At 41.8% G+C, this 14525-nt stretch overlaps 1 protein-coding gene across 1 annotated transcript in view; it reads left to right on the forward strand.

The window, feature by feature from the left end:
• The first annotated feature begins 322 nt into the window (after positions 1–322).
• The window catches only part of LOC141797090 (uncharacterized), a 37013-nt gene continuing 22810 nt past the window's right edge, over positions 323–14525 (forward strand). Inside the window, exon 1 of the mRNA XM_074678503.1 lies at positions 323–487. The gene's annotated coding sequence lies outside the window, so the exon portion shown is untranslated. The remainder of the gene's footprint in view (positions 488–14525) is intronic.

Genomic DNA, 14525 nt, shown 5'->3' on the forward strand with positions numbered 1-14525 from the left:
TTGTGTGAGATTCTTCAAAGTGCAGCTCTACTTCATACTTGTTGTATGCTGCAAAAAATAATTTCCCTCCTGGAGATCAATAAAATTTTATCTTATCTTATCTTATCTTATCTTATCTTATCTTATCTTATCTTATCTTATGCAGCTGTTCTCTGTTCAGATCATGGAGAGAGGGGGAGTGACACTCGGCCGTGAAGAGGAAGTGTAGGGGCTGGTTTAATTGAGCCTTGGTGTGCTTATTCGTCTGCAGCCCTGCAGAGGTCCTCCTCCTCCTCCTCCTCTTGTTCCCCCTCGGAGGGAGGAGGGCCTGGGGTCATGATGTCATGCTGTGGAGTGTGTGAGGATTGTGTGGAAGGATCAGTTGTAAGGAGCTTTCACTGTGCGCTGGTCGGCACATGGACTCGGAGCAGTCGGAGTAACTGAGTGGACTTTAACAGAAGAGGACTCCTGATGTATGGACTGCAGCTCGACCTCAGCGGGAGTTAAAGTAGGTGTTCGCTGCTTTTCTCTTTAACAAGTGTGTGTGTGTGTGTGTGTGTGTGTGTGTGTGTGTGTGTGTGTGTGTGTGTGTGTGTGTGTGTGTGTGTGTGTGAGAGAGAGAGAGAGGGGTAATCACAGATCATGCTGATGATGGAAAGCGTTGTAACAAAAGGTTTCTCCCTCAGTGTTTTTATTAACTCTTCCTGTTTAGCGTTTTGTGTCTTTGCGCGTGCGTAGTGTGGGTTGATAAGAGAAGTTTTTGGTAATCCTCGCTGTGCGCACTGACGGGCAGCAGCCTGCACGCTGGTCTGAAGGTGTGACCCAGTCACTGGACTCCTTCTTGGGGCAGAAGTCATTGAAATGTGGAGGTCGGATCTTCCGAGTTGAAAACTCTGATCCCTGACTCCGGAGCGTTCCTGACGGACCGTGTCGGGCATTAAAAAAGAAAAAAATGTCTGTTAATGAAAAGTTAGTGTTGTGTAGGCGTAAAGGAGTGAGAGCTCCGGTGACAGATTTAACAGATTTAATCTTAGGTATTGTTTGCAATAATAATAATCTTGCTGCCGAATAAGACAAGTTTAGAAAATAAACTGTGTTTATGAACTCTACTCAACCGGGTTTACAGAATAACCGAACTTAAAACTGAAAATAAATCAACATAAATAAATAAATTTTAAAATGAATTTTAATTCTTGGAGTTACTGAGTCTGAGCTCTGACTGCAGTATCTGCTTCAGATCACTTTATCAAGTCGGAGGTCAGAAAATCAGAGAGGCTGTGTCCCAAGTCCCGCCATTCTGCATTGACACTTATTGTTTTAGTGGAATTGGTGTGTTCACACTGACAGTGAGGAAAAACACTCTGCTGCTTTCTCAGCTGCTGCACACGACGGGTGATGGTTGTAATCAATCAGTGGCAGGAGATCAGGTTGTTAAAGTTCATCACTTCCAGTGAGTGTGAGGCTGAAGTGTTTCATTAGAGACAACACCACCCTGTCAGATTTCCTGCACCGCTCTAATAAGAACAGAGAGTAAACAGTGCATTTCATGAGAGTGTGCTGATAGAGGTGTCCCATGTGAGACACAGAGTGAGCTTTACCTCCTCTGCTCCTGCCTGTGATGAGAAGTTCAGCTTTTCTCAGAGAGCTGGTTGTTTTGGCTCAGCTCCCAAAGAAGAGCTGGCTCCTCCAGCTCTCCAACGAGCCCTGGTTTAGTAATATTTGAAGCCTCATATTTTATCCTAACCTGGCAATAATTAATGATTAGTGTATTGATGAACCCTCTACACTCAGCGTTTTATGAGGAGCCTTGTTTTGTTTTGTTTTTCTGTTACAAAGTGGGAATGCTTACTTTTGTTTATCTTTTAATTATTTTTTTTTTTGCACAATAAAGAACGAAAAAAGTGAAAAGAAAGAACAAAAGATGCTGATCCAGATGTATGGAGCTATTATTGTAGCAAAATTGATTGTGTGGAAATGCATCCACAAATGTGTGTGTCGCCTGATTTGCAAATAAATATCAAGTCTTAAATGGCTGAACCTAAAAATACACACAAATCATTGTTACAGCTGAGGCGGGCCTCCTAATTGGCTGTCTTTGTACATGTGATTGTTGCTACAGTCCTGCTGTGCAGTGATCTGCAGATGCATCAAGAAAATCTGTAAGAGTAGGGTTAGTTTTCCCTGAGCGCAGGCTCCCAGGCGCAGGCTCCAAGGCGCAGGCTGCCAGGTGGAGCTGTTCCTCTAGCACCTCTGTCCCACTTTGGCTCCATAGGATTATTGTGGCACTTTTCAGCCCTGACAGTGCGGTGCAGCCAAGAGGATGGACCGTTCATCACCTGGTGGAAGTAACAGTTGGAGTTTTTGATCTCGGTTTAATGTTGCCTGTCTTTGTGAGGAAAATGATAATAATGTCTACCTCCACAAAATAACCAAAAAGAGCCAAATAGGGTGTGAAAGGCATAGCCACAGAGGCATGATGCTCATTAATAAAATGTGGAGGGCTGGACAGATATGAAACATACATCCTTTGTGTTCTCTAATACTGTGACAGTCTTCCAGTTACAGGTCTCAGTTTGCTCATGATGGACAGCTTTTAATATCTCATCTCAGCCTCTGATGTGAGAATTGAACACATTAAAGCCTGACTAGTTCTTAATACCCTATGCAAGAGTTGGAGTCTGACTAAGGCCCCGTTTACACGGAGACTCCCGCAACGATTCTTCCTTTGCGTTTTCAAAAGCCACCCGCGTTTACATGAGGACGGCGTGAAAACGATCTGCGTTCATACGACTCCAGGAGGAGAAGTCTCCTCTTCTGTTCTTTCTTTTTCTGCCGTTTTGTTGTGTGAGACGGTCGGCAATCCAACCATAACGCGCATTACTGCCAACTACTGGCTCAACTGGAAATGTGGCTGAGCGCGGAGCCTTCACCTGAAACTGCGAGTGCGCATGCGGTGACGTCAGCGTTTCACCCTGAGACGCTCCGCTCTGTGTTTACACGAAGCTGGATGGAGGAGCGGATTCAGATCTTTCCACTCTGGGGAGCGTTTTCAAAAGTTTGCGTTTTCACTGAAAACGCAACGTGGTCTCGTCTAAACGGAAGGCCAAAACGCAACGAAATGTTTGCGGAATCGACCGTTTTCGGCGTCGTGTAAACGGGGCCTAAATGTATGACCAAGGGGTTCATATTGGGGGGTAGAAGGCAGATGGTGGATAGCTTTGCCATTTCACTGGAAGGTGAGGCAATTGAACAGTAGGGGGTCAGTTTGAGGCAGTGTGAACCCTCATTAAAGTTAGGACATGTTGAATCTCAACAAATGTCATTTATTGATAAGGGTGCAGGGCAGATGTTTGTGGATTTTTTATCACCTCAGCTCAAATGTATATAAGGCAACACAACCTCTCTGTTGGGAGAAAACACCTAGCAGAGGTCTTCTCTCCATGCTACATGTGAATTAATGGAACGGATTCATCACACTGTGGTTTTGTAATCCTTAAAATAATTTTGAGTGCAACAGGAAAAATGTCACTGACATTGGGCACACAGACCAAAAAACACACTGTCATCTCTGCAGGTTTGAACCTCAGGTCTTCACCAAGTTTTTAAAGAGTTTTTGTCTACAAGAGGTCCTGACCCTCCACACTGTCTGTGTTAGAGGAGTTTCATGCAAATACTAAAGGCAAATATGTTCCATAAACATTCTCCCAGCCCATGATATTCTTGCAAATAATTGGTGGCATCAGAAGGTGAACTTCCAGATAAGTCAGACTGCCACTGTTATGTCTGCTTTTAAAGGACAGTGTGTGTGTGTGTGTGTGTGTGTGTGTGTGTGTGTGTGTGTGTGTGTGTGTGTGTGTGTGTGTGTGTGTGTGTGTGTGTGTATGTGTGTGTGTTTATGTCATGTCGTCCCTCTGAGATGAACATCTCTGCAGCAGCAGCTTTGCATGTTTAGCAGCTCAAACTTCCTCTGTGTCCCCTGTAATGAACTTTTTTTTATGAATGAACTGTATTCTCTGTCGTGGTCCTCGGTATAAGCAGCTCACTCAGCCCAGGGCTTGAGAGCGCAACCTTTTTTTCAGCGTGTGTGTGTGTGTGTGTGTGTGTGTGTGTGTGTGTGTGTGTGTGTGTGTGTGAGTAAGAGTCTCGTCTGGTTGCTTTGTGTGAGTGCATATGTTTTACTGCTTCCTCCGTCACAGGCACTGGATGAGACACTGGATGAATTCACCTTTTTTTCCTCTGGCTCTCTCAGTCTCCTCCACCTGCACTCTCTCCTGTTCCCAGGAACAGTAGTTCCTGAGTAATCGTTTGACGTAAGACCCCATTTTTATTTTCATTTCAACAAACTATAACAACTCTAACATGTAAACACATGCATGTCTGTTGTTATTCTTTGCTTTTTTTAAAAAAAAACATTTTTGTTGGCTTCTTTCAACCCCCACCCAAAATAAATAAATAAATCAATAAATGAATCAATAAATAAATCAATAAATCAATAATTAAAAAAAATAAAATTAAATAAAAATTACCTAAAGTTAAATAAATAGTTGACAAAAAGTGTAGGACCAAATCATGTGCTGGTGTGACCAACTAAGCCTGATGAAAAAGTGACTTCAAGTGATGTATTTGAAGTTTAATGAGATCTGATAAGAAATGAGACATGTTAACTGGGAATCAGACATACTGATGGTAAGATTTTGGTTCTTTGCAGTGCTCAGACTGAAACGATGATCCCTGTTGTATGGGAGCACATTGGGCTCACATGCTTCTTGATATTTGATCCATCGATGACCTGTGAGCTTAATTTGACGAGTGCCCAGCTACCTCTGTTAGGTTTTTATTTTTCCTCTTTTTCACTCTACAGTGCTGTGTTTACCAATGAAAGAAGTCTCTACATGGTGCCACAGCCTGATTTGCATAACAAGTCTCTTGCATTTTAAGGTTGTGGACACTGAAGGAGAGAGTATGGTGTAATTTTCATATTGCTTTATGACTTTCCTTAATTAATTCTAAATTGACTACATGTGTCACAACAATACCTGTATTTGCCTTAAAGTTCTCTGTACACCAGTGGGGAACCTTCAGGGACTTCTAGGCCTTCAGAGAAGGCCTTAAAAAATCTGGATCAAAAATATACGTATCATATATCTATATATGTATATAATTTCTCATTTAGTTGAATAAAATACATTTAATACATCATGTAAGTTTTAAAATTAAGTGTACTGCAAAGTTCACTTCAGCAATGAAAGGGTTACTGTCTTGAAACACGTTATCTCTATCGGAGCCCGGTTTGCTGGCTCATTAAGTGGTTAGGACTTCATGAAGGCCAGGCTGTATGTTTTGGTTTGGAGAGAGACAGGAAAATTGACCAATCACGATTTGATTTTTTGGGGGGCGGGACAAAAACAGAAGAGCATAGGCCTTCACGAAGGCCTATGCTCTTCACGAGTGAAGTCCGAACAGTGGGCAGAGTGGAGAGAGCGGTGAAAGGAATGGCAGGAGACAAGAGCGAAGTTGTGGCTAGCTTGTTAGCATTTATTCAGCTTGTGCGAGTAAAAATTTCATCTGGTCGCGCTCGTGCGAGTGCTTATGTCCTAATACTTCATCTATCACGGGCACTGTAAGGGACATTGTGGTTTGAATTCTTCCTCTCTTCCACTGGCTCAGTCAGTCTCCTCCACCTGAACTCTCCCCTGTTGTAAAGACAGAGTGCTGTCGCGTACACATGCAGCGCATATGAGCATCACACACCGAAGACAGACAACTTCATAACGACACACGTTTCACTATTCCAGAGTCAGCCTTCTCACTATATGATTCACGCTGCTCTAAACTCTCCTGATTGAAGAGGATGCTGCGTTAGAGCAGAGCTACGTTAGTTTAACTCACGTCATGTCATGTCAACACCAAAAACGAAAGATAGAAAACAGCTAAGGCTCTGGTAAACTCTTCATCAACAAGTGCAGCACAGTTATCTGTCTCTGTCTCTGAGGTCTCCTGCAGCGTCTCTGGATCAAACCAACTAAGAGGGAGGGGGTGGATGGTTTTTGAGTTTTCGATATAACGCCCAAGTACGGGACTTGATTCACTTTCAAAAAATATTAGCGATCACAGGAGCAAACTTAAAGTTGGGGAACAACCAGGAGAAATCACAAGCCAGGAGAACAGCCAGAGAAGGGGTTTAAAAAATGGGAGACTCCCTCCATATTCAGGAGTGTTGGCAGCCTGCCAGTACTCTCCATGGGTAAAAGTAACGAGTTTACGTATGACACAGATTGACAAAGATAAAAACTAAAGACATTTTCTTCATCATTTTAGGTTATTTTAGAAAGTTTTGTAAACTCACTTCATAATGTTAGTCATTGTTTTATGTAAAGCCTCTTTTTTTATTTAATTTATTCAATGAAAATGTTTTATGTTAACTACTTTTTTCCGCGATGATTTCTTTTCTGGGCTGTGAGGGCTGAGGTGAAGGCCCAGCTGTAGTACTCACGGTTCGCCACTGCTGTACACAGAGACGGTGTTTTTCCTAGTCTGGATCCGATTCACGCGGTCTTATCTCCTTGAATGCTGTTTCTCACATTGAGTTCCCAAGCTAAGCTGAACCCATTGGCTCATGGATAGACATAGCAATCCCTATCTCAAGAATACTAAACACTGAGCACACAGGCTGGGGCCTGTACTACAAAGCTGGATTAGCTCTTAGAGAGAAAACTTCCTGGATAAGTTTTGGGTTTTCCGTACTACGAATGTGGATCTCTTTTTATCCAGACACGTTGCCCCGGTAACTGATGCTGAACGCCAAACCTGGTTGGAGCAGGTTAAGTTCCAGGATAAGAGCTCAAGGGGTGTGACAGACCGCCCGCTGACCAATCGGTTCTCTTGGGCGGGCATGAAAGACCGCTCAGTCACTAATTTGCTCTGCTGGAGTGAAGTCCTCCAGTGTGGGACCGCCCCCTGTCTTTTTGGACCAACATTTTTTCTTATGGGCTGTGAACAAACAATATCTTACTGATCATCATAACTGAGACATTGTCAGGGAAAAGTAGAAATGTGTGCAAATGAAATCTTTCATGAAATGAAATTAAAAATACTTTATTGGTGACACAGTTGGTAACACTGTCCCTCCTCCTTCTTTCTTTGCGTGCATGACGTCAGCGCTGAGTCCTTGTTGTGGAAAAAAATTGCTCCATCGTTTTTGTTATTGAGGTACTCATATTATTAAAGGAATCATTTCAGCCCCAGTTTGCTTCAAGTGCTTCCTCTGACAGTGTTATGTGCTCTGGTAACTTAGTATCACGGCTCTGCTCAGAAATGATCAGTGTTGGGAACAACAGAGTTACATCTCATTGGTAATGACGTTACTTTTTTTTTTTCCAGTAACGGGTGATCTAATTAATTACTATTTCAAACATTATAACGCTAACGTTACCATTATTGACAGCGAAATGATGCGTGTTACTATGTGTCCGACCTGGCTCGCTTAGCCAGGCACAAGAGAGGAGCTGCAAATAAAATGTGGGAAAAAGTGTCAGACACACAGGTAATAATGAGAACAACCATGTTGACACGGCTTTAACAGAGAGTTGATGCTAAAGTCAACTTTTCAGCAACAAATATCACACAGCTACCTGTGTGTGTCTGTGTAACCTGCAGTCATAGAGGAGCTCCTGCAGCGTCTTTGGGTCAAACCAACTCCAGGGAGAGGGTGGATGCTTTTTGAGGTTTGAATGTAAGGCACAGGAAGCTGACTGGTTTTGACTTGAAAAAATGTTTAAAAAAAATATCAGAGATGACAGGAGCAGACTTAAAAATAAGGGGTTAATCTGGAGAAATTAAAGGTTGAGAGTGGAGCGGGAGATGGGGTTAAAAAGCAGGAGAATCCCTCCGGAATGAGGAGAGTTGGCAGGTCTATCTGACCTGGATCACTCTGACACACACAGGACAGGAGCTTCAGGTTTAATATGAGTGAGTGCTGAGCAGTCTGTGAGTTAAAACTGGAGTTTTCAGGATGGGAGTCGGCCTACAGGCTCTATATTAACCTCAATTTTTTAGGAACAGACCTGTGAACATTATGTCTCAGAGTAAAACCTGCTCAAAAACTGAATCATCTAGAAAAATTAAAGGTTTTTCAAAGAAGTAACTCAATTACTTTCCTAATTACATTTATGAATGATTATTCAGAAACTGATTCAATTGCTCTTTTGGGAAAGTAACTATAAATAATTGCTGTTTAAAAGTAATTTGCCCACTGGAAATACAGACAATGGAAATTATCCACCCATAGGTGCAGGTAGATTTGAAAACAACAAGCCTCTTGATGAGAGGAGACATGTCTTCACAAACTCTGAACAGTCCAGTTGCCTGGTTTTGAGTGTTTGAAAAAATCTGACCTGGATGAGTGAGAATTCATATGGACACAGAAAGTAGTTCACTACTTGGCAAAATACATTTTTCCATTTAATACAGTTTTTTCAAGTGCACATTTTGAGTGAGAGCCTATTTTGGTTTTCCTTTTTTTGTTTTATATAAACATTTTAGTTAGTGATATTAGAATTTTTATTTTTATTTTCATTGAAATGTTGGTCTGAAACTTGTTATACTTTTAGGAGTATATTATCATTATTGTAGACTATAGGTTTTTGTGTAATGTTACTGAGTTCACATAGTTTGCTTCACTAGTTTGAGTGTAGATGTTTCCCCTGCGCAGAGGCAAGGTCATTCTACTGATTAAGAGAACAATAGCATGGTTCATCCTCTCATGCCTCCTCGTCTCCTTCTCCTTCCTAGATACAGGTCTGAGAAAATCCCACACACTCACACACACACACACATACTCACACATAAATAATATAACACATTTTCTGAAGAGACGTGTTTATTGGCACACGTTCACAGTTTTGGCCAACAGCAAACGGTTGCATAGAAGACCAACTTACTGTTTTGGGGCTTTTTTTTTCAGCCCAGAAAATCAGTGTGAAACATCCTCTATGTGTGTGCTCGTTCTGTCTGAGGCTGAGGGAGGTGAGCTTCTGTCAGAGAGACCAGCGCTGATTTTTACATGTGACCAATAAACAGTTGATCTGAGACCAACAGATTCTCCAGTCCTCATTCAGAGGTTACCAGTTTTTTTTCACAAGGCAGCCATGAAGTTCACACACGTGGCGTTAACACAGCCAAAAACACTTCAGGTCAAAGGTCAAACATGGAGCCAAACTTAGGGGCCGTTTACACGACAGTGCTTTTAGGGTGAAACGCAAAAGTTTTGTTGTGTTTCAAACTTCCTTAAAAAATCGTGATATAATTTTGAGGCTGCATCCCCCATCCCTAGTGTAAACAGTGATTACGCTCCTGTTGGATTCTTTTAACTTTAGAATTTCTGACAACTGCTTGTCTGAGTAAATCAGCTGTATACGTAGTATTATTTAATGATTATATACAGAAATACTGCTGTTATGGCAAGTTTTTCCAACTTGGAAACTGGAACACTTAACTCTGAGACCTTCTACAAATGGAACGCAGCATTAGCTCTGGCCCAGCTAAGAGTTAGAGCTAAGCACCAGTTTTAGGCACCTGGAGCCAGATCTTTGTCTGTGGAAACACAAAGAACCAGAGCTAAGTCGAGCACCAGCCTGGAACTAGCACCAGGACCACTTGGGTGGAAAAGGGGGCACCTGAGGAGCATGTCTGTAGTGAAACAAGCTGTGAGCTGGAGCCTGAGTGTGTCTGGTTTTAGGGAAACAGCTGCTCTCTGTGATCTCAGTGAAGGAAATGGGAGTGAGCTGTGTGGAAGACTTTCTCTGTTTATACACACACACACACACACACACACACACACACACACACACACACACACACACACACACACACACACACACACACGCACACACACACACTCTTCACAGACTCACAGACTCCTGCCCACTCTTTTCCTCTGCTCTTGTAGCTTTTCAATGACACTAGCCACGTAAACATAGACCCAAATATTCTGCTTGCATTCAGTTTATTTGCTCAAACTGAAATAATTTAACCTTTGTGTACACCTCATTCTGAAAGAATAGTGCCGATCTGAATGGACATTTTATCGGTTTCACAGGGGTGGAATATTCCTTTCCCCAAACTGATTGAGGTATCATGTATCCACTCAAACAGAAAGTTGTCAGGGTGCGTTCTTTCAGTGCATGCTCAGATATGACGTAAAATGCAACTAGAGACGTTCCTCAATTTTAAAAATGGCGGCGAGCAGTCAGCACTGGAGGAAAGTTTGTTTTTGATCCAAACTTTGAAGAACTGAACATAATTTCAAGACTGGACGGACGAAAAACTTGCAATACGGAGTTGTTCCAACAAGTGAAGGAAAAACTCAGGGAAGCCGGTATAGACCGAAGCATCGAACAAATTCGCAAAAGGTGGAAAACATTAAAGAGCAGCTACTATAGAGTGAAAATTCAAAACGGGAAGAGTGGTAACGACCCTTCTAGATTTCCATTTTTCGAAACTATGGACGAAATCATGGGAGGACGTCCTCTGGCCAACGTTGCAAGCAGCGGGGTGGATGTTGACTTGGATAGTATTCATGGTAGGTCACAAATCCATTAATAAACCCTATTTAGCGTTGCCCCAACACATATCAACCAATTGGAACTATGTGTATTCATAATGAGCTACAGCTTCAGGTTATATTGGAAGAGTTTTTTTAGGATTTATGATTTTTTTTTTTTTTTTATGGGACAATATCATAGACTGTACATGCATTAATCAACATTTACGTGTAAGTGCACAAGTTTATAGCCAAACAGCTAACTTTCATCCCCAGTCCCATTATCAGTTCGGTGTCAACACATAAAATCCAATAATCATCAAAGATGGGAACAAAACAGACAGAAGTTATAAAAATACAAAGCAACAATATAAGTGACATACAGTCCAAAAATAAAATCAGGCTGTCGGTTGGGGGACCATGAGAGTCATATTTTTAAAGATGCTATAAAGTGCATTAATGCTAACTAAGGTGCCATAGTTCTAAAGTGCAAAAGACTAAAGTGCACAGTGCTATCTGCCAGGGAGCTCAGGCCATCATTATATTCACAGTGTCTATTATTGCACAGAAATAAAAGTGCCTGTTGCATCGACATTACCCTACTACCCAGGATTATAAAGTGCCAGATTGAAAATTATATAGCACAATGCTCCTAGCTCACAGTTGCACATGCAGATGTGTGAGTAGATATTGCAGTAAGAATGCATACATAGATATCTTATGCATGGATTAATTCACATAAATTTCATACACAGATGTATTTATGTACACCAAGGCGCTTTTACTCAATTTTAGAACTTTTCTGGAAATCACATTCATTTTTATCAAGACACATACAACTTCATGAGAAACTACATCAGGCTGAACATTTTAAACAAGGAAATCTAGTGATTTGACATAAAACCTTGATAAAACATTTACGGGTCTAGACCTGTAAATGTTTTTTTAAAGTGTCTTGAAATAACATTTGTTATGATTTGGCGCTATACAAATAAAGATTGATTGATTGAGATTGATTGATAGCATCGTGACCTTTGTTCAATAAACAGAAAAAGCATGCTACAGACACCTTCTTTCTGATGGATTTATAGTGTTTTGGAAAAGAAGTCTTCGTTTACAGGAGGTTGTGTTTTTGCCTGTGATGACATTTGCCTTGTAAATGATATTTGCCATTGTGTTTTCCAGAGGATGACCACAGCTCAGAGAGCGTTGAACCAACAAATGTTAGAAATGACAGCATTCTCCAGACTGCGGATTTGGCTGGTCAAAGGGCTCAAAAAAGAGTAAGTTATATGTACATAAATTATTGCTACATGAGGTGCACCTGGCTTCTTTGGCCATTATTTTATTGAACAACTTCATTAGAACTTTATGTGTTGAAAATGTTTGTGAAAATAATGCTCAAACAATAATTTTACAGAGAACGGGGCATCAGGCTGTGAGAAAGCTTGAAGACTAGGTCATCTGAGCAATGGAAATTTTTAGAAGAAATGCAAGCCTCACAAAACAAGTGGCAAGAACAACTCATGGAGAGGAGTCACGAACAAGAAGAGAGAAATTTGTCCAGATTTCTTGATGAAAGTTCCCGTTCCAACGAGCGTTTAATTGGGCAGCTGTTCCAAGGCCTAAGGAGTCTCCTCCCACACTCTTTGCCAGCAGCTTCACAGGTGCAATGGCAAACTCCATTACAGCATCATAACCCATATTCACAGCCACCAGTGTCCCACACCGCAGCACCAGTTCCAAACACCCCAGCACCAGTACCCTGCACTCCAGCATCAACATCCAGCTCCCCATCACTCATCTCCACAGCCTGATGACTCCGAGTACAAAATTCAAGATGTAGAATAATGTTTTGGAAATGCCATCACAGTTAGTTTTATGTTGAGTAAGCCTGTTTGCACTAAACATGTTTTGTGAATTTGTTGGAATATTTTATTTCCAGTTTCTACTTGAACAAGGATATTTCCTAAAACTTTGCACAAAGTGCACTGAACTTTTGTTAAAAGGCAGGATGTTTTGTACTGCATTTTCACTATGTTACATGCTGTAAAATACAATGTATGTTCCACTGCATTGAACCTAGAAATCTACGAAAGACAACGACTTTCATTAAAGCACATTCAAATTCAGATTGGTTTGTCATGTACTGGTGAACTTGGACAGTAAAAAAAGGGTAAATCACATCAGCATTTGGAACGTAACAGTGCAAATTGATATGTTCTAAACGTGCTGATTACAGGGCTGCAATATGAAATGTACATAACCAGGAAATCTGGTAGTTTAGATTTGTGAAACTACAAACTGTAACTGAGAATGGACCCAAAGAGGGAAGTGGCTTGCCATGTATCTGGTCAGTGTTGCCCGTGCATTGTTACCAGTAGTGTTACACAGGTGATTCACTGGCTGTGCAGGCTGAGGATAGAGTCTAGGGAGGGTACGTAATTCCTCCAACCAGTTGCTGTTTGTGAAGTCCCTTTCCATCTGAGGAAAATTGTGCAATGCACAGCAGGTGGCGATCATAGTTGGTGCAAATGTGACGTGAAAGTCACTTCTTTTGAGAAGCACCCTCCATCTTGATTTGAGGATGGCAAAGGTCATCTGTACACCTACTCGCACTTCACTCAAGTGCACATTGAATGACTCCTGGGGTCATGAAAGGAGATGTTATGTAGCCTTTAATCAACCAGTCGAGGAGACGGTATGCAGGGTCCCCAATGATGAAAAGCCAGACGTCCTCCCCCTCAATGTTCCTGACACTCTGGAAAGGAAATGAAGAGCATAAAAACTTAGATTTACTCTGTATATGTGTGTCTGTATAAGCAGGCCAAATATCTTATTTGTTAGTCTCTCTTAAAGCACAAGTTTATCTATAGGCTAAAGTACTATAACAGATTGAAACTGATATTGCTTCTGATTTGTGCCTACCTTTGGCAGCAAGTGAGCCCTTTTAAAGAGGTCTGATTGTCGGAGCTGATGTGGGAGCAGCCCGAGCTCTAACCCGTGGGAGAGTTCGCTGTTTGGATACCTGCCAGCTGGCTCACTCACTCAGTTCTTCCTTTGTTGTTTAAAGCTGTTATTTCCTAATTTGTGCTGAACGGGCCAACATTCAAGTCAACTTTCCAAACTGAATGTGATCTTCAGCCAAATATGTGATGTAGTTCTGGGTCTGTATGCACATCCAGCCATCAGCAAGGAAAACCGACTGTTTGTACTGACAGGAAAAATCATTTAGCGGTATGCATGAGCCGAGTTAACAGGCCAAATGAGCGTTCAGTTCAATGGAGGCATACCCCACCATTACAGGCACTAACCCCAGCGTTACTGCACCTGTTCCCCAGCTAGTTCCCAGTGCGTTACCGTTCAAGACAAAAGGTGGCGATGTGTAGCCGCACAGCAATTTTAGATTTAAGGGACGTATTTTTCAGTGAAGAGGTGAGATAAAAGAGGCAACTGAAGTGTCAAACTGGCAACTCTTGCTGTGGTCAGTTTAACAAGTTTGATTTGCTCTTTGCTCTTCTACGTCTGGGTCCTTCAAGATGTGTGTGGTGAAATGTTGGAGTTCATCAAACAGCTGTTTGTAGGGTTATTCATGGAGTTACTGGGGCAATGCTGCTGTACTTGTCCTACTAAGCAGCTCTCATGTTACTGATTTTATTTTTGAGGTTTTCTACCATGAAACACCACACACATTTACTCTGCTCAAGATCTTTATTAGAGATGGGCATTTCAAGCTAAAGAGCTAGTCGATATTTGCTCGTAGCTATTCGAAGATTGTTCGCAGATCGTGCCCCAACCCTCAAGCCACCACCTCCACCCAACCATGTGCATGTACCCGCCAACATTTCACTTTGGCAAAGAGGGAAAGAAGAGGGAGACGGCTGTTGTGCTTGTGTGGAGTGGGACAATTCAACAAAGACCCATGATAATCCATATTAATCAACACGACATAAGCAGCTGATAATGAAGGAAACAGCAGAGAATTGAACAAAATCATTTTCATGGA

This window comes from Halichoeres trimaculatus, unplaced genomic scaffold (assembly GCF_033239565.1).
Source record: "Halichoeres trimaculatus isolate MK-OKI-2021-1 unplaced genomic scaffold, fHalTri1.1 fHalTri1_scaffold_10, whole genome shotgun sequence".
NCBI classification, from domain to species: Eukaryota; Metazoa; Chordata; class Actinopteri; order Labriformes; family Labridae; genus Halichoeres; species Halichoeres trimaculatus.